Raw genomic sequence first — 27,431 nt, forward strand, 5'->3', positions numbered from 1 at the left:
GCTGATTATCCTGTATCTGCCTCTCGTCACTTGGTCCTAAATCAGTCCCGAGGGGTTGTGTATTCTTGTGACTTGGTCTCATATTCTGATTCTTCCCTCTTAGAGGGGCTGCCTCCTCAGGGTGTTGTAGGAGTACAGAGAATTATGAAGAAGGTAGATGGGGTTTTAACCCCCACGCCCACTCTTATCTTGACATTTGACCGTCTTACCTTGCCGGAGGTTATCACTGCTGCATGGTGGAAGCTAAAGGTTAAACCTTATGTTCCCCAACCTAGAAGATGCTATTATTGTCAAAGATTTGGTCATGTCCGCCGTTCTTGCAGGCGGGAAGCGTTTGGCCTTCCTGAGGTCTGTGGAAATTGTGGTGGAATTTCTCATGGTATAGATGATTGTTCTCAACCCTCTAAATGTTTGAACTGTGGAGGAGCACATGCAGCCTCCTCAAGGGATTGCGAAGTATACAAATATGAATACGAGATCATTTCTGTCCGAACGAAGGAGAAAATTTTCTTTTCTGAGGCAAAGGCCAGAGTAAGGGAGCGGTTCATTCGCCCTGGGGTTACCTTTGCTACTGCGTTGTCTTGCCATAAAGCTACCCGGCAGGTGCCCCTGCCATCACACAATGCCCCATCAAATTCTCGGGGTTCTACTTCCCGGCCTTCTCGCCCGGGGGGTTCCACTGAGGGAGTGCAGCCTGGAAGCAGCTGTGCTTCCTCCAGGGAGGTGCCTCCTTTCTCTGGGGGTGTCCCCTCTTCGGTGGTTCTTCCAGCTTCTGGGAGTGCCTCCCCCATCCCAGTTCCTCCGGTTCCTCCTGTGACAAACACCCATGTCGATGCTACACTTTGCTTTGACACATCCAAAACTCCCGATGTCCTTCCTGTGCATCCTTGTCCTGACATATCCAAAAAAAACAGCGTCTCTCATATTTCTGTATCAGCTGCTACTTCCGTACCAACTGCTGCTCTTGTACCATCTGCCCGCTCTGCTACTGTTGCTCACTCTTCTTTACAGTGTGGCACTATAGTTTCTAATGCTTTAAGTTCTGGTGCAGAGATGGAGGTTGCATCTGCCAACCTCAAACGAGTGAGGAGTGATGAGTTTTTGGGTGACTCCCCTCCTTCTAAGGTTCAAACTTCTGTACCACATGAGGATTCTGAGGGGGCCCTTCGCTCGACATCCAGCCAGTGGTGGCGTCTAAGTCTGTGGGTGTTCATGATGGCCCTTCTAGGATTCCCGTCCCTGCCTCTTCCTCAGGTGTGGTGGGGCCTGGGTCTTTAGATACTCATGGAGCTCAGGCGCTTGCTCCCTCTGATCCATCACCCAGCAGCCAACCTTTGGATGATTTGGTTGGGGGGGGTTCGGTTGGCCCCGAGGTGCCAGCTGAACCCTCACATGGGTGTGCAGACGGGGCACGTGAGTCTTCCAAGAAGGTCTCTGTGCTTCGGACTCATTCTGGTGATGGGCAGGACATGTCTCGGGGTAAGGGTACTTCCACTCATGGAAACTAAATCTTCATTGCCTTCTCGGTTGGTGAGGCAGAGCTCCATGCCTAGGAAGAAGGGCTTTCACTCCCTTCCCAACGAGGTTGCTACGTAGCTTTCTAAGTTCATAATATTTAATACTAATCACTATGGCGGCCTTGCATGCATCTCCTCCTGGTGGTCACAGCGGTGGAAGTGCAATTTTGTGCCGTTCTGATGTCTCCTTTATTTCCTTTGAGATTCAGTCGTCCTTTCAAGTTCTAGCAGTACAGATGCACGTTGGGAGGTGCTATACCATCTGTTGTCTGTACCTTCCACCTTCCGTTCCTGTTATACGTGCTGATCTAGAAACCCCTATCAGCCAACTTCCACCCCCTTTCCTACTCCTTGGTGACCTTAATGGCCGCCATCCTTTGTGGGGTGACTCACTTTCAAATCCCCGGGGTGATCTTCTTGCCTCTTTGGTTGAGGATTTAGATTTGGTTGTCCTAAATGATGGAAGGCCGACCCATTTTCATGTTCAGACTGGCACGTATTCTGTCATTGACCTTACCATCTCCTCCTCTAACTGTGCCCTTGATTTTTCTTGGGAGGTTTTGGATGATCTACATGGTAGTGACCATTATCCTGTAGCGGTCCAGCCTACTCGCTCTGTTCCTGTAGCCCGTCTGCCATGCTGGTGTCTGGACAGGGCTGATTGGTCTCTCTCTGAGGAACTATGTGTATTTGCCAACATGGTTACTGATTTTTCAAATATCGATGATGCCGAATGTTATTTTACTAAGACCATTTTCTCAGCAGGGGTTCATTCTATCCTACAGACTTCTGGTGTTTTTTCCCGGAGACCTGTGCCATGGTGGAATGATGACTGCTCCATAGCAAAGGGAACTTACAAAGCAGCTGCTCGTCGGTATTTTGCCAATCGTAATGTTGATTTTCTAAAAGTACAGTTTCCCAAAGCACGTGCTCACTATAGATGGGTCATGAAGAATGCTCGCCGTAACTCGTGGAGGTCGTATGTTTCTACAATTACATCTTCAACTTCAATGTCTGTGGTGTGGAAAAAGGTGCGCAAGATTTCTGGTAGGTTCTCGCCCCCCTCCCCTTCGGTGTTGCGCCTTCACGAAGAACTTGTGTCTGCACCAGATGCAGTAGCCTCTGCTTTTGCAGATCAGTTTTACGCTGTCTCCACAAAGGATCCTTCTTAGCCATTTGCCACCTTTCATAGGAATCAGGAGAGGCTGGGTCTTGACTTTCGCTCTTGAGGCAGAGAGCTGTATAATTTTGATTTCAGCCTCCGTGAGCTACGTGCTGCCCTTTCTGAGTGTCATGACACTGCTCCTGGGCCTGATGATATTCATACGCTATGCTGCGTCATCTTTCGACTGATTCACTTCAGTTTTTATTGGACCTTTTTAACAGGGTTTGGAGTGAGGACTCTATTCCGAGGAGTTGGAAGTTGGGTATTGTCCTCCCCTTTCTCAAGCCTGGTAAAGACCATTCCCAAGTCTCCAACTATCGCCCTATCGCTTTAACATCATGTGTGTGCAAGCTGTTTGAAAAGATGGTCAACGTCAGGCTTATGTGATTTCTGGAGAAGGGTTGCTTTCTCTCTCCGTCGCAGAGTGGTTTCCGTAAATTACGGTGCACTTCAGACAACCTTATCAGGCTTGAGACGTCAATCTGTGAAGCTTTTGCCTCCAAGCAACATCTTGTGGCTGTTTTTTGACCTTGAGAAGGCTTATGACACCGCCTGGCACCATGGCATCCTCCAACAACTTCATGCCTTTGGTTTACGTGGTCGCCTGCCTGTGTTGCTTGGAGACTTCTTGACTGATCGTGTATTTCGGGTCCGTGTGGGTTCTACCCTCTCTGTGCCACTGTGCCAGGAGGAAGGTCTCCCGCAGGGGAGTGTCTTAAGTGTTTCCCTGTTTGCAGTGGCCATTAATGGTATCATTGACACTGTGCCTGCTGGGGTATCCTCATCCCTTTATGTGGATGACTTAGCTATATGGTTTTCTGGCTCCCGCATGTCTGTTATTGAGCGGCGTATGCAACTTGCCTTGGACAAGATTTCTGCCTGGGCCACTTCCAAGGGTTTTCGGTTTTCCCCCTTCAAAGACTGTGACTATGCACTTCTGTAGGATGAGAGGGGTACACCCGGACCCTGATCTCCAGCTTTGTGGCAGGAGACTCCGTTGTGTGACAGAGACGAAATTCTTGGGCCTGACTTTTGATTGTCGTTTGACATGGGTCTTACACTTGGCAAATCTTAAAACATCATGTATGAAGGCTCTCAGTCTATTTAGGATTCTGTCCCATACCTCTTGGGGTGCTGATCGAAGGACACTCTTGCATTTGTTTCAGGTATTTGTAACCTCTAAGCTGTCATATGGCTGTGAGGTATATTCCTCTGCCACAGAATCAAGACTAAAAACTCTAGATGCTGTCTATCATACTGGTCTTCGCCTTGCAACTGGGGCTTTTCGGTCCTCTCCAATTCCCAGCTTATTGGTGGAAGCTGGTGTGCCTCCCTTAGATCTACTGTGTCAGTCTGTTGCAGTACGGTGCTGGCTCCGGATTCGTCGCCTTCCAGACTCACTTGTCTGTGAGGGTGTGATGAAACAGTCTTGTCTTTTGTGTTATAGTAGACACTCTTGCATGCCTCGTCCATTTGGCTATAGGGTTCAGGATATAATGGAGGGGTTTGGTTTGCCGGCAGTACTTGTCAGTCCTGTTCGGATCCCGAGGGTTGCGCCTTGGATATTGCCCAAGGTAAATTTCTGCAGGCCTATTGCAGGTTCAAAGGATTTTTTCGCTCCTCAGTGTCTTTTAAGGTTATTTTTAGAACATTCTTCTAGTCATGGTGGTTCTGTGCCTGTGTATACTGATGGCTCTAAATCCGCATCAGGTGTTGGTTTTGGAGTGGTATTTCCCAGTTTTAGCCGTGGAGGTAGTCTTCCTTTGGTTGCCTCAGTTTTTACTGCGGAGTTGCCAGCCATCATTTTAGCCTTGAAGTTGGTGTTTGTTCATCCTGACAATTATTTTACTATTTTTAGCGACTCTCAAGGGGCGCTTTTGGCCCTGGACTCTTTTAACTCTTAGCATCCCTTAGTTTTAGCTATTTTGGAGTGGCTGTTCCTCATTCGTCGTCGGGGGAAGAGAGTGGATTTTTGCTGGGTTCCCACAGATGTTGGTGTGGTGGGCAATGAGACCGCGAATGCATTGGCCAAGGCTGCGGCTACTCAACAGCCCCCAACAGAATATCCGCTTCCTGCATCTGATCTAACACCTTACTTGCGGGACAGAATGCATGTGTGTTGGCAGAGACGCTGGGATGGTGTTGCTTATAATAAGCTGAAAGAGGTCTTCCTGAAAGTGGTTGTGCCAAGGGTTCTCCCTTCCATGCCTCGGCGATTGGAGGTAGATCTTGCTAGGCTTCGCATTGGGCACTCTCGGCTTACACATGGGTTCCTGATGAGTGGCGAGACTGAACCGTACTGTGATGATTGCTTTGTTCCGCTTACTGTCCGTCACTTGCTGGTTGAGTGTCCAAGTTTGGGGGACCTGCGTCGGAGATTCCTCCATAGGCATACAGGGGTAGATGGTGCCTACTGTCTCTCCTCAATGCTTGGGGGAGCCCATAGCGTTTTTACTGGTGTTTTTGGTTTTCTTCAGGAGGCGGGCCTCCTTCCACTTTTATAAGAAATTGTTTTCTCTTTTAACTATTCTTTTATTATTTTCAGTGTATTATTTCTAGAAAAAGTTATTAACTATGCACAATTTATTTGCCATGTGTTTTAGCTTGTTGTCCGGCGGCATATGAGCTTAGCAGTTTCTACTACAGTTTCTACTGCCAGTTTCTACTACCAGTTTCTACTACAATAAATCAATCAATCAATCATTATAGCTTGTGAGACAATACAGGAGTACGTAGCATCACACAGCAAGTACAGATAACAGGAGGCCTATTGGCCCGTAACGAGGTTATCTGTTAGGGAAGCAACTGATTCTAAAGATATAAATACAGTGTATAAGAAAAGGAGAGAAGGCGAAGGCTCTCCTCTGCTCACCACGCCCTCCGGAGAACGACAGGGAAATGACAAATAACATGAGTGTTGGAGAGAGCAAAGATGAAATTTTGTGTGGGTACAAAATATATATATAAATTAAAAAATAACTAAATCCTTTCGTATCTATTATCTCCAATCTATAATTATTCATCAAATAGAAACATAAAATCTCAGTAAGTTTTCATATTTAAGTACAGCAAAGTCTTGTTTTGGTGTTGATGTGGTTGTGATTGAAAGCGATAAGAGTAATAGTCTGAGGTGGTTTGACCACAAAGAGAGGATGGAGAATGAAAAACTGACTAGAAGAGTGTATGTGACTGAGGTGGAAGGGGAGAATGGGAGGGAAAGACTAAGGATATGATGAACAGATTGAAAAGTATGATGGATCATTCGAGAGTAGTGGGTGTGGGTTCGAGGCAGGGCAGCCAAATGACAGAGGACAAGGCGATATGGAGGAAGTTGTTCCTTACGGAATTAATGCGTCTGTCTATACACATGGCTATTAGGTGTTGTCTTTTGTGGGGGTTACGTTACATGGTCACCCACGAGAAACGAATTTCCGTGAAATAATGAGTGCAATAATGAGACCCTTAAAAGAGGGCTGCCACTGCCATAATTTAACTATGTAATGGTCTAAAATCCTTTGTAGCGGCCCAAAGCATCAACAGACATTACAATATACTTGTTTATAGTGTATTTTGAGATGATTTACCAATAAATTTGGTTAAATGATGCCAAAATACATCTTAAACTAGTGTATTTTGTGATGTTTACTCCACCAGGAAATTACTCAAATGGCAAAGTGGGATACCGCGAAAGACGAGGGCTGATTGCACTCGTCTCACTGTCATGAGGATACACATTAGCCCTGGAAATACACACACTCAAATTCTCATTGCCTGTTGTCTCCAAATACTTATCTAGCCAAGTCTGTAATGTACCTATAGTTCTTGCACTAACCACTGTAGCTGGCAGTTTATTCCATTACCCCCAGTACGCGAATATTAGAGTTATTTATCAATATACTTTCATACCTCAGTTATAAGACCCACCTCTCTACTGCATTTGTAGTCGGAGTATAATTCTGTAATTAGGATAAATTTCACAAATGAATTAAATAGCCTCTAACTAACAATTTTTCTTACAAAATATTCGCGCTCCATCACACCACAACACACCCCACCAAACGACACAGGAACGCACTAGATCACACCACACAACACCACACTACACCATAGTACACAAAAACAGCTTCCCACTCCACTACACACAAGGGACATTAACTGTGAGGCCCTGTAGCTCCCACATTTAGTAATTTTGTGCTAGTATTTTTTGTTCTTGCTGTCTCCAGACTATTTCATTCAGTTTTCTTGAGATGTTTCAGACTGGATACGTTCATTATAGCCTATATTTACCCCTTCACTGCAAGAGGATTCCTCAAAGTCTAGTAAAATCGCCAGGTGGCAGCATTTTATTCATGCTAAAACACGATGACTGTCTTCAGATAAGAGGCGACGTAAAAACGAACAACAATGAAACATTTCCGATGACTCCTTCTCTAATAAAGATACGATTAGATTATTTTCTTTTTTCAGTCTACTACTGACGATTTGGTTCCACTGACAAAATTATATTAGCGTTAGTAGACTTTTGCCTCCTTACCTCAATTTATATCATCAAGATGGGGGAAGCTGTGTACATCATTTACCACAGTTGTTTACATCCTTCTGAACACTGCCGCCACATCCTTCCTCCTCAAAGGTTAGAGAGTGACTGAGGTGATTCGGAACTTCACTGGAGTCCATTCTCATTTACTGCTGGATCCAGAGAATGATCCGGTAATCCACGTGCTAAATAATGTTTGTTAGTTTTTATATTATAGTTTGTCTATATTCAAACCTCACCTTAACTTCTTCAGTACGATGGACGCCTTTTTATGCTATTCTTGCTACAATTTCGTGATTATATTTAGCTTAGGAAAGACTTACTGCCCTTGAAAATATTGTTGTGGCCTTCATTTACTCCTGCACTAAAAGAAAAAAAGAAAAAAAGTTTTTCCCAACCGAATACAATTGTCTTGAAGGAGTAAGAATATGTCAAGGAAACAATCCATGTAACTAAAGGAACTGAAAGGAAATATCTTTATATTATGTTATAATTATCGTACCCCTTTAAGTCTGCTGGTCACTCATCAAAGCCTCCACTACGATTACGTCATATTTGTAGTAATCCTGCCATCAGTGCTGTAGGCCCTGGAAGAAGAAAACAAAATGCGCCTATGGTTCATCAGACATTGGATTAATTCTTTATTTTCCTTGTTTTATACTCACAGCCTTACCACACCCTTTGACAGTAGCCGCCTAACATTGGCCAACCGGTCCATTATGATGATGATGATCATGATCATGTTGATGATACCATCGTAAAATTGGTATGTACTTCATTCCCTAAAATCGTCACATTAACACTTGTACTGTATTCCGTATTTCATTTTATTCAATAGTTTATTATATTGTCGAAAGGCTAAGAAAGAAGGAGAGAAAATGAAAATAGGCGACAAAGAAATGTGACAAAAATGATGTGTTGAACGATAGGAGAATTTAGAACAGCAATGACGAAAAGAAAAGGGGAGGGGGGACAAAGGTAAAAAGGAGGCCAGCTGAGACAGAGGAAAAAAAAGAATTAAACAAAACTTCAAATAAAGGAAGAAGGAGAGAAAGATAGAATAAGATAAAGAAACTTCAGTGCGATTTAAACAGAAAAATTGAAAAAAACAAAGAGAAATAATCAAGAAAATGCCAAAGAATGGGCGACAGAGTGTAGAAAGCAAGAAGAAAAAGGGGGTGAAAGGAATATAAAGAGGAGAAAGGAATAAAGAGTTGAAAGCAGAAAGAAAGAGGAGAATGGAGGGAACAAAAGAAGGAAAAAGAAATTACAAAATATAATAGAAAAATGTAGGAAGGGAAATACAAAAGATACAAATAAAGGAACCGTCGAGGACAGGGTCGAACTCGGGACACCTTTATCAGAGTCCCAGGCCGCTCCACCTTGCTTCACCTCGGCTCCTTCGCCTCTTGTTGTTGTACCGCGATAATATAGTGAAGATAGGAAGCAGAGACAGAGAGAAAGGCAAGGAGATTATAGTGGAAAAGGAGAAAGTGATAAAAGCAAAAAAGCAGGAAAGAATGGAAAGGAAACTGGAAGGAAGAAAACGAACTGAAATGACTACTGAAAATGGAAGAGGGAAAAAGAAAATGGGAAATGTAGAAAGAAGGAAGAAAAGGAGGAAGAAATGAAAGAAACCGTGACTTAAAGGAGAATGGAATGATGAAAGGAAGAAGGAAAAAATAAGGTATGAATGGTAAAGGTGTTAAATCGGTACACCTTTATGAAAGTTCCAGGCAGTTATACTGTATATTGCCTGCTACCTCTCTTGTACTCTGTTATACGGTAATGTTGTGATGATGTTGATGTAATATAGTTGATTTTGATGGTGGTAATAACGATGACAATGATGATGATTACGGTGTTCCTGGTGGTGTTAGTATATGTGAAATTATTTAGGTGAATTTTGATGATGGTAATGATAGTCGTATAAATAATGATGATGGTGATGATGATGATGATGATGATGATTATAATGGTGGAAAAGGGAGTTGTGTTGTTGGTGGTGATGATGGTGATGGTGGTCGTAATGATAATGATGATATACAGTAAGTCATAACCCATGATAATAACGTAACTTCATCTCATTTCCTGCATTGCTTGTAGTGTCTGATGTATTATTATGCAGAAATGAAGGAGCAAGGAAATGAAAGAAAATAAAAAAAAGTGAAATTAGAAATTGTGACATAACAGAAAAAGAAACTAACACATTCAGAAGGCAAATAAAAAATAATATAATAAAAATATGAAAGAATGGGAGACATACAGGAAGCAGAAAAAGGGAATTATTATAAAAGATAGAAAGGCGAAAGGAATAAGAAATATGAAAAAATGGGTAAAAAAAAAAAAAAAAAAAAAAAGGGAAACAATAGCATATAAACGATGGAAATGAAAATATGAGATGATGGAGACTAAACGGAAAAAGTAAGGGCAAGGGATTGAAAAATAAAGGTAATGAGGAAGAAAAATAAAATGGAACCCTGACTGAGCTGAGGTTCTGACTCCAGACGCCTTTATTAGAATCCTAGGACGTTCCCACAACATCACTGCTACTTCCCTTGTTTGTTTGATTGCTGTAATGTAGTGAAGAAAGACAGCAGCGAGGAATAAAGCAATGGTGGGAGTAAGAAAAAGAGAAAAGGGAATGAAAGAAAGAACGCGAAGAGAGAGTGAATGGAAATGGAAAAGGAATGAGGAAAAAAGATAGGGCATGAAAAGTGGAAGAACGGGGAAACAGGTAAATCTAGAAGACTGGAAGAAAGAAGAACGGGAATGAAGCAATACGTGAAATAAAGGAGGGAGAAAGAAAAAAAGGTAGGAAAACAAAAGAAAATGAATAATAAATGGTATGGTGTTAACTCGGTTCACCTGTACTAGAGTACCAGGCCGCTCCAACTTACTTCACCTAACCTCTTACCCCCACTGCAGGTAATGATACGGTAATAGAGACAGACAGAAAGAGGGGAAGAAAATTAGTAAAGGTTACATAAAAATAGAAGAGAGGAAAAATATGAAAAAAGAATAGATAGATATATAGGAAAAAGTAGATAAAGAAATGAGAAGAGGAAAGAAAGAAAACAAGCACTGTAAAGACAGAAAGAGAACGAGAGAAATGAAAAACGACAGAAAATTGGATTGGCAAAAATGAATGGATGAATACAAGGAAGAAAATAAATGTGAGTAAAGAAGAGAATAGATACTAGGAGGTGGAAAAGAGAAATTATAAGAAACTGGGATGATGAGAAGATAAAGACGAAAAGATTGAGAAATTAGGATGGCGACGGAAAGAAAGGAAATTATCAACGAAAGAACAGAAGAAGGGGCAAAGGAAGGAAAATTAGAAGTTAAAAAATTGTGGATGAATAAAAAAGAAAAAAAAAAGAAGCCTTCCTTTGAATGCGGGTCGAACTGGAGAAACCTTTGTTAGAATCTCAGGCCGCTCCACCTTACTTCACCTTGGCTTCTACTTGTCTTGTTGCTTTATTGCTGTAATATAGTGAAGAGAGAGAGAGAGAGAGAGAGAGAGAGAGAGAGAGAGAGAGAGAGACCTCATATAGATCAAAAAGTAGTCGGTACTGAAGCGGTAAACTTAACCTCACCTTCCTAATGTCTACGTGTATATAGATATAGGTAGAAAAAGATATATAGAAATATACAGGCTAATACATAAAGAAATAGTCAGTCAGTCTATGGCCATACGCCATAATCCCGTAAAGAATGGTCGTTTGACTTTGAGTTAGTTGTTGTACGGGAAGGGGCCCTAACCCTCCGCCAACCCACTTGTTGACACGTATGGAGCGCGTATGGGTTGGTTATATGGTTACCACCCGGCGCTGAAAATTGTTTCCTGCCTTACGGGAAACTATTTGGCTTGTCTCTCAATATAAGCCATATGAATAGGAATGAAATATAGAAGAAAGAGACAGGAGAGATGGGAGAAATATGAATAGAAGAGGCCAGACATAGAAGAAAAATGGTAAAGGTGAAGGAAGACGCTGGCCGCACTTCATCAAGTGAGTAGATGAAGGTCGCTACAACCTACCACAAACATAGACATAAAAAGATAAATAATAGGAGGTATGGTAGTGCTCTATTTATTGAACCCCGACCGCCCAACGCCCAGCTGGAAGTCCATCTATCTCAGTCTTCTTCGCTTCCTGCTTACTACTTCTCCATCCTGTCTCTTATTATGCCTTCTCTTATAATCTCTGGTTATTATCCTTCCTTTAATATGCTTGCTGCATCATACTCTGTGCTATATTTTATTTTTTATGGTTCATATTATACTTTTCATCATACTCACTCTTTCACTTACCTTCCTTTATGATACTGTCTTTATTTTATTTATTATACCTTCTTTATCATACTATCTGCATTATACTTATTTCTGTCATACTCACCATTATACCATGGAATGCTTTCATCATACACTCTATTCCTTTATTTTCGTTTCTGTGTTCGTGTTATACTCTCTTTATTTCACTTTCTTCACAGATCTAGTATCCTGTTCCAGCTGCCGCCAAACGATTGCATTCACTTCAGAGTGAGTCATGGCAACCTGAGAATCAACGTACATTTTGCTGAGTTGGCTTGGAGAACATACTAATGACACGAATATGAGAGAGAGAGAGAGAGAGAGAGAGAGAGAGAGAGAGAGAGAGAGAGAGAGAGAGAATCTCAGCTGATGGCATGAACTCGGTACACCTGTAGTAGAGTCCCAGGCCGCTCCATCATGCTTCATCTCGCCTCCTACCTCTCCTGTAGCTTGTGATGACGTAAAATTATGGAGAAATACAAGAAGAAGCTGAAAGAATGAACCAGGAAAAGAAAGAAAATGAATGAGAGAAAAAAGAATTGAAAGAAAATGAGACAGATGAATAAGTGAATGAATGCAAGGAAGAAGAAAAATGCAAGTAAGCAAGTGAACAGATAATAGGAGATGGAAAAGACAAATTATAAGAATCTGGGATGAAGAGAAGATAATTAAGGCAAAAGGATTAAGAAATGAGAAAGGTGAAAGACAGACAAGAAGAAAAACGAAATAAAAAAAGAAAAAAGGACAGAGAAAGGAAATGGGAAAGTAATGAAAAAAGTAAAAAAAAAAAAAAAGAAGAAGCCTGTGGTGTGACGTTGGGTCGAAATGGAGAAACCTTTGTTAGAATATCAGGCCTCATCGTGGCTTCTACTTATATTATTGCCTTATTGCTGTAATATTGGGAAGACAGGAAATAGATGCGAGAGAGAGAGAGAGAGAGAGAGAGAGAGAGAGAGAGAGAGAAAAGCGAAAGAAGAAATAAAAATATGAACGGATTAATAAAGAAAGCGAATAGGAGAACTAATGGAGACAGAAGGGAAAGGACACAGGCAAGAAAGTAAGCGAAAAACAGAAACTTAAAAAAAAAAGGACATAACCAAAGTTAACTAAAGGGGAATGAGATAAAGAACAGGATAAAGAAAGAAACTGAAGACTAAAGGATCAAGGTGTTAAGTGGGTACAGGTGTAGTAGAGTGGCAGGCCGCTCCACCTTGCTACATCACGCCTCCTACTCTTTATGGTGATGCTGAGTATGATGGTACTGATGAGGGTGATGCAGGTCAGTTCTGATGATAACCCAACTTCATCACGCCTCCCACATCTTTCATAGCTTGTGAGACAATACAGGAGTACGTAGCAGCCAAAGCACAGCCAACCGGCAGTTATTTTGGTGCTGACGTATCAACACAACAGGATATCTAGTCAAATATGTCACATATCAGATTTGAGGTAAATCGGGTGAAAATTGACGAGTTTATTCCCATTCGAAATTTCAGGCCCGACCCACCTGACATTCATCCCCCAACCGCTAACTGGAGGGTGACCTTCTGATATAACGAGGCATGTTATAGGATGCAGCTCTGAAACGTCGATATCATGAATTTGAAAGGAGTTATGGCGACAAACCTTTGTATTTATTTATTTACTTTTTTTATCCTACAGCCTCGGCCTTGGCCCAGTTTGGCCCAAAATATAATCAGGGGATCAGAAGATCATACCCCATTATCCATGTACTTTTAGTCATAATCACATCATTAGTTTTCGTGTAAAGTTGTTAACGGAGAGGAAAAAAAAATGAAATAAGTAAATAAAACAGACAGACAAATCGAGTGGAAATAATACCCGTCCTTGAGCCGCGCCGACAAAGATAAGTAAAAAGAAGCCTGTTTGACGATTTGGGGCCGAACTATTGAAACCTTTGTTAGAATCTCAGGACGCTTCACCCTACTTCACCTTGGCTTTTACCTGTCTTCTTGCTTATTGCTGTAATACAGCGAAGGAGGGAAGGAAGGAAGGGTGGAGAGAGAGAGAGAGAGAGAGAGAGAGAGAGAGAGAGTTAAATACTGAAAAGGGAAAGCAAGAAAGAAAGGCAATGGCAAGGAGAAAGGAGACACAAGGAAAAGGAGAAAGAAACGTATGGAAAAAACGGAAATCAAGAATTAAAAGATATGACTTTACGTAATGGGAAAGAGATAAAGAACAAGAAAAAGAAGTAAACTAAGACTAAAGGGTCAAGGTGTTAAGTGGGTACAGGTGTAGTAGAGTGGCAGGCCGCCCCACCTTGCTACATCACGCCTCCTACTCTTTATGGTGATGCTGAGTATGATGGTACTGATGAGGGTGATGCAGGTCAGTTCTGATGATAACCCAACTTCATCACGCCTCCTACATCTTTTATAGCTTGTGAGACAATACAGGAGTACGTAGCAGCACACAGCAAGTACAGATAACAGGAGGCCTATTGGCCCATAACAAGGGTATCTGTTAGGGAAGCAATCGATTCTAAAGATATCATCAAAGTGTATGAGTAAAGGAGAGTAGACAGGACGGCTCTCTTGTGCCTACCCCAGTCTTCAGATAGCTGCAGAAAAAAGAAAAAAATACCAATATGATTGTAAGAAAGGACAAACGTCTAAGTTTTTATAGATTAAAAAAATAAAAGTAAACACTCTTGTGTCTGCAATCTCTAATCTATAATTCTTAAAGTAAGAAATTATTATATCCAAGAATGATTTCATATTTAAGTACAGCAAAGTCTTGTTTTGGTACTAATGTTAATGTGATTGAACACGTGAAAAGGAATAGTTTGAGATTGTTTGACCACATGGAATGGATGGAGAACGATAAACTGCCCAAAAGTGTGTATGAGACTGAGGTGGAGGGAGAGAATTGAAGGGAAAGATTAAGGATATGATGAAGGGACAGAGTAGAATGATGTGTGATAGAAAGTGGATTGAGTTGGAGGGAGGGCAACCGAATAACAGAGGTTTGGGCGACATGGAGGCGATTTATTTGTGGGCATCCCTTACGGAATTAATGTGTCTGACTATAAACATAGATAAAAGGCGCTGTCTTTGGTGGGGGTTAAGCTACATGAACACCCACGAGAAACGATTTTCCGTGAAGTAATGAAACCCTAACATACGGGTTGCCACGACCATAATTTAACTATGCAATGACCTAAAAACCCTTTGTAGTGACCCAAAGCATCACCAGACATTACAATTGTCGTGTCGAAAGTGTATTTTGAGATGAATTATCAACAAATTTGGTTAAATTATGTCAAAATACCGCTTAAACTAGTGTATTTTGGGATGATATATTGCAGCGGCTTTTGTCCTATTTTTAAAGGATCTTTCCAGTCTCTGCAGTGTTTGGTGCTCTAATACTGAAGAGAATTTATAAATGACCCCACCCCTTTTTGCATTTTGTGATGAAATAATGTATAGAAGAAAAGGGTCATAGAATGAAGGATTGGAGAACAGAAAACAAAAAGAATGTCAATGGCAAATGGAAAGAAAATTTAGGAACGAAAAAAGAGACGAAAAATAAAAAGGGAACCACCAGGAGTGCACATTGAACACAAGACACTTGTTGGATTCTCAGGCGGCTTCCTCTTACTTTACCTTGACTCCTACTTCTTTTGTTGCCTTATTGCTGTTACATAGCTATAAGAGGGTATGTAAGAACAATTGGAATGAATAAAACAGAGAATGTAAAGAAAGAATGAAAACTAACGCAGAGGAGGAAAATATAAGAACTGAAAAAAAAGATTGAAAAAGGAAAGACAGATAGGTAAATAATAAGTGTGGAATAAAGCAAAAGACAGACAAAGAGAAAGGAAGAATGAAAACGAGAACAAGAAAAAAGAGGGAAATTAGTAAAAGGAGGTTCAATGTCGGGGTAAAGGTATTAAGGTGTAGTCGAGTCTCAGGCCGCTCCACCTTACTTCACCTCGCCTCCTACCTCTCTTGTAGCTTGTGATGATGCAGTTTAATGCGCATATCTAAGAAGCTGATGAGGGTAATGGGGGTGATGATGATGATGATGATGATGATGGTAGAGATTAAGTTTGATATGATGTTAATTGTATGGATATTGATGATGATGATAATGATGATAATGGTGTAGTGGTGGTGAGTAATGCTGGTGATGGTGACGGTGGTGATGTTGGTGATATACAACATCTTAGTACTGATGATGATAACCTTACTTCATTTCGTCCTGTCTGGTAGAATGCTGTAATATAGTGGACAATGAAGGATGAACGAAAGAGAAATTAAAGAAGTAAAGATGAAAGGAAATGAGAAAGAAAAGAACAGTTCGAATAAGAAGTAAACGAAAAGAAAAGGAGTCAGAATTAATAAGGAAAATACCAACTGAAGGGAGATAGAAAGGACAAAGTAAAACACAACAAGCAATGAGAAAAATATAGAAAGAACAGAGGAAAAGTCTTTGTTGCATAATTATAAAAACATTTTAATTTGTTTTCTGTCTCTTCTTTCTTACTACAAGGAGAGGATGACAAAAAAAATGTAAGGAGTATAGGCGAAAAAGGAAAGAATAAGAAATATCCTATAAACAAGAAAAAACAAAAAAGGAACCGACATTCTTCTCGCGGTCGAACTCCAGACACCTTTATTTGAGTCCCAGGCCGCTCGACCTTACTTCACCGTGGCTTCTACTTCCTTTGTTGCTTTATTGCTGTAATATAGTGAAGAAAAAGGAAAAGAACGGAACAGGAAAGAAGAGTGGGAACAATGACAGTAGAAAAATACAGAAGGAATGAAATGGGGAAAGAAAGTTGAAAAAAGAGAAGAATGGGCTTAAAAGTAAGAAAGATAAAAGGAGATGGATAATTTGATAGAAAGAAGAATAGGAAAACAAGAATGAAACAAAGGTGAAATACAGAAGTAATAATGAATGGAGGAAGGAGTGAAAATGAGGTATTAATGGTTGAGGTGGACAATGATGATGATCATCATCATGATAGTGATGATGAAATGAGATGGTATTCGTGCTGGTGATGATGATGGTGATGATGATGTAGGTCAGAGTTCATGACATTAACGTTACTTCATTTCACATCCAAATCTTATAGCCTGTGCTCCTGTAGTATAATTGATGAAGAAAGGAGGAAGAAAGAGAAAGAACAGTGGAAATATTGAGTAAATATACTAATATGGTGAGAAAGAAAAAGAAAAAAATTAGTTAATCTGTGAAGCAAATGCTAGAGAATCGGATATAGTAAGGATATGACATAAAGGAGAAGGGTATGAAAACAACATAGATGAATGGATTAAATACAAAGAAGAAAGGAGAAAACTGGAGAAAGAAAATCACACACACACACACACATACACACAGGCTAGCGTCCGATTAAAGATAGTTGTATAGATAGTTGTATAGATAAATAGAGGAAGAGAGAAAAGAAGCGAGTTACCGAAGACAAGGCTGAAACTCAGTACATTTGTAGTAGAGTCTCAGGCCGCTCCAGCTTACTTCATCTCGCCTCCTACCTCTCTTGTAGCTTGTGATGCTGTAGCTAATGGTTGTGGTGCTGAAGATCAGGTGATGATGATAATGATAATGATTATTATGATGATGATGACTGCAATAGTGATGTTTAAGGATAATTTTGATAATATTAACATTCACTGGTGATGGTAGTGATAATAATAATGAAAAAGATGATATGAAGATATGATGATGTATATCTGAGTATAATGGTGATGATAAAGGTAATGTTGGTTAGTTCTAATGATATCCTAGTTTCATCCTACGTCTTTGGTAGCTTATGATGATGTACACAGGAGTACATAGGAAGTACAGATACAGGAGGCCTATTGGCCCATAACCAGTGTTGTACGTACTACTGGCTCAAAGTAATGGCACTATCGCTACCACTACTTGCATCATAATGTACTGTCACTTCCACTACAGCTACCTTTTTACAAAACTAGTCCACTAGCGCTACTCTAATGGCTGGCGCTACTTTAAATACAAATAGATTTATTCAGATAATATTTGTGCAATAATTGTATAGCGGTACTTGGTACTGATGCTTATATCAGAAAGCACATCCCTGATGCAACTTAGGGCTTTCATTTACTCAAACTTAATCAACACATTTATTGTATATTAATTGCATTCACAAAAAATACAAGCACATTAAAAAATAAATAATCCTCGTGATAATACATTAGTTTCTTCATGAGCAAATTTAACTTTATCCAGTTAAATAGGCAACATATCAGGGATATACGTAACATCCGCAACCTCTAATGTAGCTAGTGATGCTGGTGTTAACTGTGGCGGTGATAATGGTGATGGTGAGGTTCGTAGTGGTGAAAGTGATGATGATTGTGCTACAGGTTAGTGTTGATGATAATTGTTTTGGATGGTGGTGGTGGTGATGGTAATGATGATGGTGGTGATGTATAGTAGAATAGTAGTGATGATAACCTTATTTCATCTAACCTCCTGCTTCTCTTGTAGCTAATTATGGAATGGGGAAAGAAAGGAGTGCGAGACACGAAGAATATAACAGGAAAAAGAAAGTCACCGAAGATGGAATGATATGGAAAAATGAAAAAAAAAATTAAATAAGAGAAAAAAAGAAGTGACAAACAATCATAGATGCAAAGAAAAAACTGAAAACAAAATAGGGTAAAAAGAAGAAAGAAATGAGAAAGGAACAGAAATTTAGCAAAAAGAAAGCAAGAAGGAAAGAAAGAAAAAGCTTAGGAAAGGATAAAAACAAACAGGAATTTTACCCGGAGAAGGGAGAAGGGAAAGGAAATGAGAGAGAGAGAGAGAGAGAGAGAGAGAGAGAGAGAGAGAGAGAGAGAGAGAGGAAAACAAAAGAGCTTCCCTTAAACCTGGGTCGAAGGAGAGACACCTTTGTTAGAATCTCACCCGCTTCACCTTACTTCACCTTGGCTCCTATTTCTGTATTTATTTTATTGTTTTCGCATGGTTGAGAAAAGAGAAAGAAAGAAAAGGAAAGAAAAAGAGACAAGAAAAGAAAGAAAAATTACAAAAATGAAGAGTAGAACAACAGCAAGGATAAAGAAAAAAAGAAGGTAGTTTAAGAAAGAGGGTAAATGAGAAAGAGATAGAAGCAGAGAAGAACAAGAGTAAAGCAAAACGTGAAATTAATGAGTAAGAAGAGAAATATATATGAAAATAACGAAAATTAGGCACCATATGAATAGTAAAATTATAACCTTCATCTCGCCTCTTACCTCTCTTGTAGCTTGTGATGCCGTAATACAGTGGGGAGAGGAAAAAAAAGAAAGAAAGAGAAGAAAGGATGGGGAAAAAGAGAGAAATAAGAAAAAATAAAAATAAGATGAAAATATGAGAGAATTAATGAAGTAAATGGCAAAGAATGGGAGACAGAAAAAAGAAAGCTAAAAGCAAAAGGGGAAGAAAAAATACAAAGAGAAGAAAGGAATGTAGAAGAAAGGAAAAACAAAGGGAAGAGAAAGAAAACAAAAGGAAAACAAGAAAAGAGAACATAAGAAGAATATGCAAAAAGGGCAATAAAAAAATATCCATCCATCCATCGTCCAATCCTACGTTGCCCCATGAGGAGCGTAGGAGCCCGGGGCTATGCAAGTTGGTCCTGACATTTAAGATGAGAGTGACCAGCCTCACTCATCCCTGAGTGGTATTACGTGAGCAATAAACCCCAATTACCCCTTGGATATAAACCTGCACCGGCTCAATCCGATTGGAGCTCCTTAATTACCTACTAAACCACCAGGCGCCTAAAAAAAAATAAACAGTATATAAATAAAGGAACCAATGGGCCGTAGTGGGTCGAACTTGGGATACGTTTATCAGAGTCCCAGGCCGCTCCACATTATTTCACCTTGGTTCCTACGTCTCTTGTTATATTGCTGTAATATAGTGAAGAAAGGAAGATGATTGCAAGACAAGGAGAATAAATGAAATGGAGAAAAATTCAACAACATAAAGAGGCAGAAGGAATGAAAACGAGAAGGAAAGAAGGAAATGGAAGGGAAACGACAAACGAAAAAGAAATAGAAAGGAAAAGAAAATGAGAACGGTAAAAAGAAAGGAAGAAAAGGAGGATGAAATGAAAGGAAGCGTGAAAGAAAGGTTAAGGAAATGATTAAAGGGTGAGAGAAAGAAGGTAAGGATTAAATGGTAAAGGTGTTAAATCAGTACACATGTAGGTAAGTCCGAGGTCGTTGCACCTTACTTTATCTCGCCTCCTAACTCTCTTGTACTTTTTGTGATGATGTAGTATAGTAATGATTTTGATTTATTATAGTTGACTCTTGTGGTGGTAATGATGGTGATGGTGATTACAGTGGTGGTGGTCGTGTTATTATTGTTGAATATGATTTAGAATTTTGATGATGGTAATGAATATTGTACAGATAATTATTATGACGTAAATAATGTTGGAAAAGGGAGTTATGTTGTTGTTGTTGTTATGGTGTTGTTGATGTCCACGAAAACGGAACCCCCCAAGGTAGTATTTTGAGCCCCTACCTCTTCAACTTACTCATGGGTGAGCTCCTAAACATACCCCAGCGACCAGGGGTAAAGATCCTTTGCTATACTGATGACCTACAGGGCCAGATAATGAGCACAATTGTCAGCATACCCTACAGCTTATCTATGGGCGATATCAGGAGTTGGGGCTAAAGAATAATCCCTGCAAGCCGAACACCATCGCTTTTAAAAAACCAGACCCTAAGCACCCACTATCCATCCAAGGTACAGAGCTTGAGTGGGTCTCCAGCCACCAGTACCTACCGTAGGTGTCTGATTTGATAAGAAGCTGTCCATTGATGCACAGGAAAGGTTCCTGCGGGAAAGAGGCGCTACTAGGACCAGGGTCATGAGATCCATCACAAGCCTGACTATTCCGCCCCACGTCTTGTAACTCTCGGCGAACATCTGTCAGCCAGATTGGAGGTAATACAAAACAATGCACTCCGACTTACTTGGTGCCCCCATGTGGACCAAACTGTGCAATCTCCAACAGGAAACTGGCATTATCCCTCTAGGGATTCACATACAACAACGCACAGCTTGCATTCTTGCTTAAATGATACATCTTCCCAGGCCATCACCTCCTGCTGATACAGTAACTGCAGTGCTGCGTCGACAAACTGCTCTTTATAGAGAAACATGGGCACAACATGTGGCGGTAGCATTCTCAGCTCTTGGTATCAAGGAGCTCATAATTGCAAAAGGAATGGACACACCTCACCCCAGCTATACCATCCCTCCACCCTGGGCACCACCAACCATCCATCTGCATACTATCACCCCCACCAGTTCCAAGGCAACATCTGCAGCAGCTCAGCTACGCCAGGAAACCCCCCAAAGCAAGCATGCTGCCTCCCTGGATGGAGCCCTGACACACTATACTGATGGTTCGGTAGACTTCCTCAACAACACTGCTGGGGCAGCCATGATCTGTAATGAAACTGTTAAAGTGTGGAGACTCTCAGACAGAGCCTCCACGTTACAGACTGAGTTGGCTGCTATTGCAGGTGCACTCCAGCACGCTCTTGACCAAGCACAGTCACACCACGTTATACATAGATTCTCTGACAGGTATACAGAGACTAGCCTCCACTCTACCAAAATATAACATCCACCTCATTACCCATGTACTGTCCCATGCTCAGGAACTGAAAGAACAAGGCAAATACATCATCCTAAACAAGATACCTAGCCATGTTGGGATTACAGGGAACGAAAGAGCGGACTGTGTTGCCAAACATGCAGCCAAGAGACTAAATGTCGATGTGCACATTCCCCCAAGTCTGGCACAGAAAAAGACAAAAGTCAAAAACCATGTGTATCTTCTTTCTCGTCGCAAACACGAGTCATGGGTGACGTCTGGTTCACCATCAGCAACCTGGTATGCTACGGCCACCCAGTACCAGCCTCTCAGTGTTGACAAAGCGGTCCCTGCCCATGTTCGCACTTACCTACACCGCCTTCGCCTGGGATACAAAGGGACACGTCAAATACTGGACACCAACGAAGAAGAGGAATGTCAGTACTGCAACGAAGTGTCCAACGAACCTCTGCTTCACTACCCTCTCAGGTGTCCTGATACTACCACTTTCAGGACAGGCTCTCCAGCTCCACCACCAACCACTGCTAGTGAGGCATCAACAGTGGCTGCCAGGCTCATTGCAGCGACACCAACAGTTGAGCTTGTAAAGCTCGTCTTTGTCAGACCCCCACCACGATAGGCAAGACAGTGAGTTCAGCTTAACCATGGGCAGCCTCAAAGGCCCGCTCCAATAGCCCATGAATGGGATATTGGTAAATAAAAAAAAAAAAGAGAATGTAAGAAATAAAAGAAGAAAGAAAGTGAGATTGGGGAAAATAATTAGATGAATACAGTGAAGAAGAAAATTATAAGTAAAGAACAGGAAAGATAATTGGAGAAGGAAAAAAGAAGTTATAAGAAACTGGGATGTAGAGAAGATAATAAAGGCGAAAGGATTAAGAAACAAGGATGGAGACAGAGAGAAAGCGAAGAACGAACGAAAAAACAGATACAGGGACAAACAAAGGAAAATTAGAAGGTAAAAAAAAAGAAGTGGATAAATAAAAGATAAATATAAAAAAATGCCTGTGTGCAAGTGTGGGTGGAAATGGAGAAACCTTTGTTAGAATCTCAGGCCGCTCGACTTTACTTCACCTTGGCTCCTACTTGTCTTGTTGCTTTATTGCTGTAATGTAGTAAAGATTGGGAAGAGAGAGACAGAAGAGTACATCTCAAATAAATTTTTAATACAGGAAACAAGGTTGAGAGAGAGAGAGAGAGAGAGAGAATCTCAGTTGATGGCATGAACTCGGTACACCTATAGTAGAGTCCCAGGCCGCTACATCATGCTTCATCTCGCCTCCTACCTCTCCTGTTGCTTGCGATGCTGGAAACTAATGGACAAATACAGGAAAGAATGAAGAAGGAAATGAAAGAAAATGAATGACAGGAACGAGAAAAGAAAGGAATTTGACTGAAAGAAATGAGTGAATGAATACTAAGAATAAAAATGTGAGCAAAGAAGAGGATAGACCATAGGAGATGGAAAAGAGAAATTTTAAGAAACTGGTATGTAGAGAAGATAATAAAGGAGAAAGGATTAAGAAACAAGAGAAGGAAAAACAAGAAAAGAAAGAAATAAGAACAGAAAAAGCGTAAACAAGGAAAATTATAAAGTAATAAAAAGGATAATGACAAAAAAAATAAAATAAAATAAAAAGGAACCTGTGGGACCGTGAGGGTAGAACTTGAGAAACCTTTGTTAGAATCTCAGGCCGCTCCACCTTACTTCACCTTGGCTCCTACCTGTCCTGTTGCTTTATTGCTGTTATATAGTGAAGTAGGGGGGAGTGTGTGTGTGTGTGTGTGTGTGTGTGTGTGTGTGTGTGTGTGTGTGTGTGAGAGAGAGAGAGAGAGAGAGAGAGAGAGAGAGAGAGAGAGAATAAGGTGAAAGTAAAGAAAAAACTGAAAGGAATAATAAAAATAAAGAACATGAAGAAAAGAAAGGAGAGGAAACGGAAAGGACTGCAAGAAAAGGTAGTAAGTCAAAAACCGAAACTGAGATAGGACATGACTAAACCAAAGTTAATTAAATGGGAAGGGAATAATGAACAAGATAAACATGTAAACTAAAGACTAAAGGGTCAAGGTGTTAAGTGGGTACAGGTGTAGTAGAGTGGCAGGCCGCTCCACCTTGCTACATCACGCCTCCTACTCTTTATGGTGATGCTGAGTATGATGGTACTGATGAGGGTGATGCAGGTCAGTTCTGATGATAACCCAACTTCATCACGCCTCCTACATCTTTTATAGCTTGTGAGACAATACAGGAGTACGTAGCAGCACACAGCAAGTACAGATAACAGGAGGCCTATTGGCCCATGACGAGGTTTTCTGTTAGGGAAGCAACGGATTTTAAAGATATAGCCAAACTATGTGGAAAAAAAAAAAAAAATAGAGAGAGAGAAGAGACGAAGGCTCTTCTCTCCCCCACACTTTCTGTATAAAAGCATGATAAAGACAAAATAACAATATGACTGTTGGTGAGAAAAACCATGTATTTTTCATACATAAAAAAAAAATATCAGTAAATTCTATCGTGTTTGCAGTCTTTGATCTATACATCTGATATAAAAACCCATTAAATCGCACAATTTTCTCATACATAAGTACAGTAAAGTTTTGTATTGGTATTAATGTTAATGTGATTGAAACCATTAAGAGAAATAGTCGGAGGTTGTTTGACCAAGTGGAGAGGATGGATAATTAGAAAATGACTAGAATGTATGTGACTGAGGTGGGAGGGGAGACTGACAGGGATAGACTAAGGATAAGATAAAATGACAGAGTAGAAGACTGTATGAAAGAAGGTGATGTGAGTTGAAGAAAGAGCCGCCAAACGGTAGGGGACAGGGGGGCATGGAGGAGGAGGCCTACAAAAGGTACTGGCGCCAACCCATCCCTGAATCTCGTCTCTTTTATTCGTCTGTACGGAATCATGCCAAATATGTTCTTCGCTATACTAAGAATAATTTCATTCGTACTAAATGCTCTGAACTCTCTTGACCCAGAATTTTCCTGCTCCTTCTGACGCCTTCACAAAAGTCTTTCTAACAATTTTGCTTCAACATCCTTCCTTCCTGCAGACTATTTTTTAAGTCGTTGGTAATAATAACTCTTCGATCTATTCGTCGTCTAACTCCGTTAGTGGGATGTAAAAGAACATGGAGTATCGCAAAACAGAAATGAAAGAAGAGAAAAACCGAAGTAAATATAGAAAGCTGAAAGACGGAAATGGAGGAAGAGAGAGAGAGGAAAAAAGCCACCAAATGAACACAGAAAGAAGAGAGAGTAGAATGGCCAGGAGAGAGAAAGAAAAGGTGAGAGGAAAAGAAACACAAGTGGATGGTAAGCCAAAAAAGGGGGGGGAGGTAGAAGGAAAGAATGACAAATATTTGAAAATTAGCATGAAAGAAAAGGCGAAAAAATATGGGAATATAAGAAAGGCAAAGTAGAAAGGACAGGAATAGCAACATACACAGAGAAAGGTATAAAAAATGAGTAGGAGGCATAATCAAAGGTGTGAACACAATACACCTGTAGTAGAGTGGCAGGGATGCCTTCATCTTACCTCTACCTCTCTTGCAGCTTGTGATGTAATTACATAGTAGCTTTGGTTCGTACTTATAAAGAATCCTAAATCTCCTGCAGCATATGATGCTCTTGTGTACTCGAGAAGAACCAAAAGTGATAGAATGGAACACAGAATATAAAACAAAAGGAACGTCAGTGGAAAAAGGAAAGAAAGACTAGGAAAGAATAACGAGACAAAAAATAAAAATAAAAAGACACAGCTAAAATTACAGGTCGAACACAAGACACTTTTGTTCAGGCCGCTCCGCCTTACTTGTCCTTGACTCCTACTTCTCCTGTTGCCTTACTGTTGTTAAATAACCAAGAAAGGGGAAGTAAGTACAATAGGGGCTAATAAAACAGGGAAAGTAAGGAAAGAATGAAAACTAAGGCAGAAGAGGAAAACAAGAACTGGAAAAGATTGAGAAAGAAAAGACAGATACGTAACTAACAAGAGTGGAATAAATAAAAAGGTAACAAGGAAGAAAGGAAGAATGAAAACGAGTACGAATAAACAGAGGGAAATAAAGATAAGGAGTTTCAATGTCGGGGTGAAGGTTTGAACCAGATTCAGATGTAGTCGAGTCTCAGGCCGCTCCACCTTACTTCACCTGGCTTCCTACCTCTCTTGTAGCTTGTGATCATGCATTATAATGCCTAGATCTAAGAAGCTAATGATGATGATGATGATGATGTTGATGATGGTTTTGGTGGTGATAATGGTTAAACTGATATAGATTAGGATTGGTGAGATGTTAATTGTATAGATATTGATGATTATGATGATGATGATGATGATGATGATGATGATGGTGTAGTTGTGGTGGTGTAGTGGTGGTGATGTTGTTGGTGGTGATAGTGATAATCAACAGCTTAGTACTGGTAATGATAACCTTACTTCATCTCCTTTCTTACCTATCTGTTAGCTTGTGATGCTGTAATATAGTGGACAATGAAGGAAGGACGAAAGAAAGTAACGCACTAATGATGAATAGAAATGAAAAAGAAAGGAACAGTACGAACAAAACGGAAATGAAATGAAATGAAAAGTCAGAGTTAATAAGGAAAATATCAACGAAAGGTAGAGAGAAAGGGAAAAGTAAAACAAAACACGCAGTGAGAGAAAAATAGAAGAAAAATGAAAAAAACTATTTGATGAATACGTACAAAAAGTTTTTAATTTGTTTTCTGTGTCTTACTACAACGAGAGAATGGGATAATATATATATATATATATATATATATATATATATATATATATATATATATATATATATATATATATATATATATATATATATATAAATATATATATAGATATAGATATAGATATAGATATAGATATAGATATATATATAAGCAATTCTGTATAGGCGAAAAGGGAAAGAAAAAGAAAAAGTCTATAAATAAGAAAGTATATAAAAGGAACCTTCGCCCGATCAGGGTCGAACTCCAGATACGTTCATTTGAGTCCCAGGCCGCTCGACCTTACTTCACCGTGGCTCCTACTTCCCTTGCTGCTTTATTGTTGTAATGTAGTGGAGAAAAGGAAAGAAACGGGAAAGAACAGAGGGAACAATGAAAGAAGAAAGATACTGATGAAATGAAATAGGGAAAGAAAGGTGAAAAGAGAGACGAATGGGCATAAAACTATGAAAGGTACAAAGATATGGATAATTTGATAAAAAGAAGAATAGGAAAATAAGGATGAAACAATCTTGAAAAACAAAAGTAATTAAGGAATGTGGGAAGGTAAGAAAATGAGGTATAGATGGTAAAGGTGGATAATGATGATAATGATGAAGTGAGACGGTATTCGTGATTGTGATGATGATGATGATCATGATGTAGGTCAGTGTTCATGACAGTAACCATACTGCATTTCACATCCTACCTCTTATAGCCTAAGCTCCTGTAATATAAAGGAGGGAGAAAGGAGGAAGAAAGAAAAAAAATCGGAGATAAAAAGAATTAGGCAAAAAGGACAAGGGAATGAAAACAACATAGAAGAAAGGACAAAAAAAAAAGGAAAAAAAAGGAGAAAGAACAAAAAAATTACAAGAAAATCACATAAACACGCGATTCACACACACACACACACACACACACACACACACACACACACACACACACACACACACACACACACACACTCTGGGACATTCACAACACTAACAAGAATATTATAACCACTCTCTCAAAACAAGTGTTTGTAGAGACATAGTTACATAGACAGATAGACAGATGGAAAGACAGATAGCCAGATAGATAAAGTGAGAAAAGAAGCGAGTTCACGAAGACAAAGCTGGAACTCAGTACACCTGTAGTTGAGTCTCAGGCCGCTCCAGCTTACTTATCTCGCCTTCTACCTCTCTTGTAGCTTGTGATGCTGTAGCTAATGGTTGTGGTGCTGAAGGACAGGTGACGTTGATGATGATGATGATGATGATAATGATAATGATTATTATGATGATGATGTTTAAGGATAAATTTTGTAATAATAACTTTTACAGTGATAAAAATGATGGTGATGGTATTCATGAAAATAATGAGAACAACTGATGATGAAGATCCATGATGTATATATGAGTATAATGGTGATGATAAAGGTAATGTTGGTTAGTTTTAATGATATCCTAGTTTCATCCTACCTCTTTGGTAGCTTATGATGATGTACACAGGAGTACATAAGAAGTACAGATACAGGA

This window comes from Coenobita brevimanus, chromosome 55 (assembly GCF_032717465.1).
Source record: "Coenobita brevimanus isolate Jiangsu-jjx chromosome 55, ASM3271746v2, whole genome shotgun sequence".
In the NCBI taxonomy this organism is placed as follows: Eukaryota; Metazoa; Arthropoda; class Malacostraca; order Decapoda; family Coenobitidae; genus Coenobita; species Coenobita brevimanus.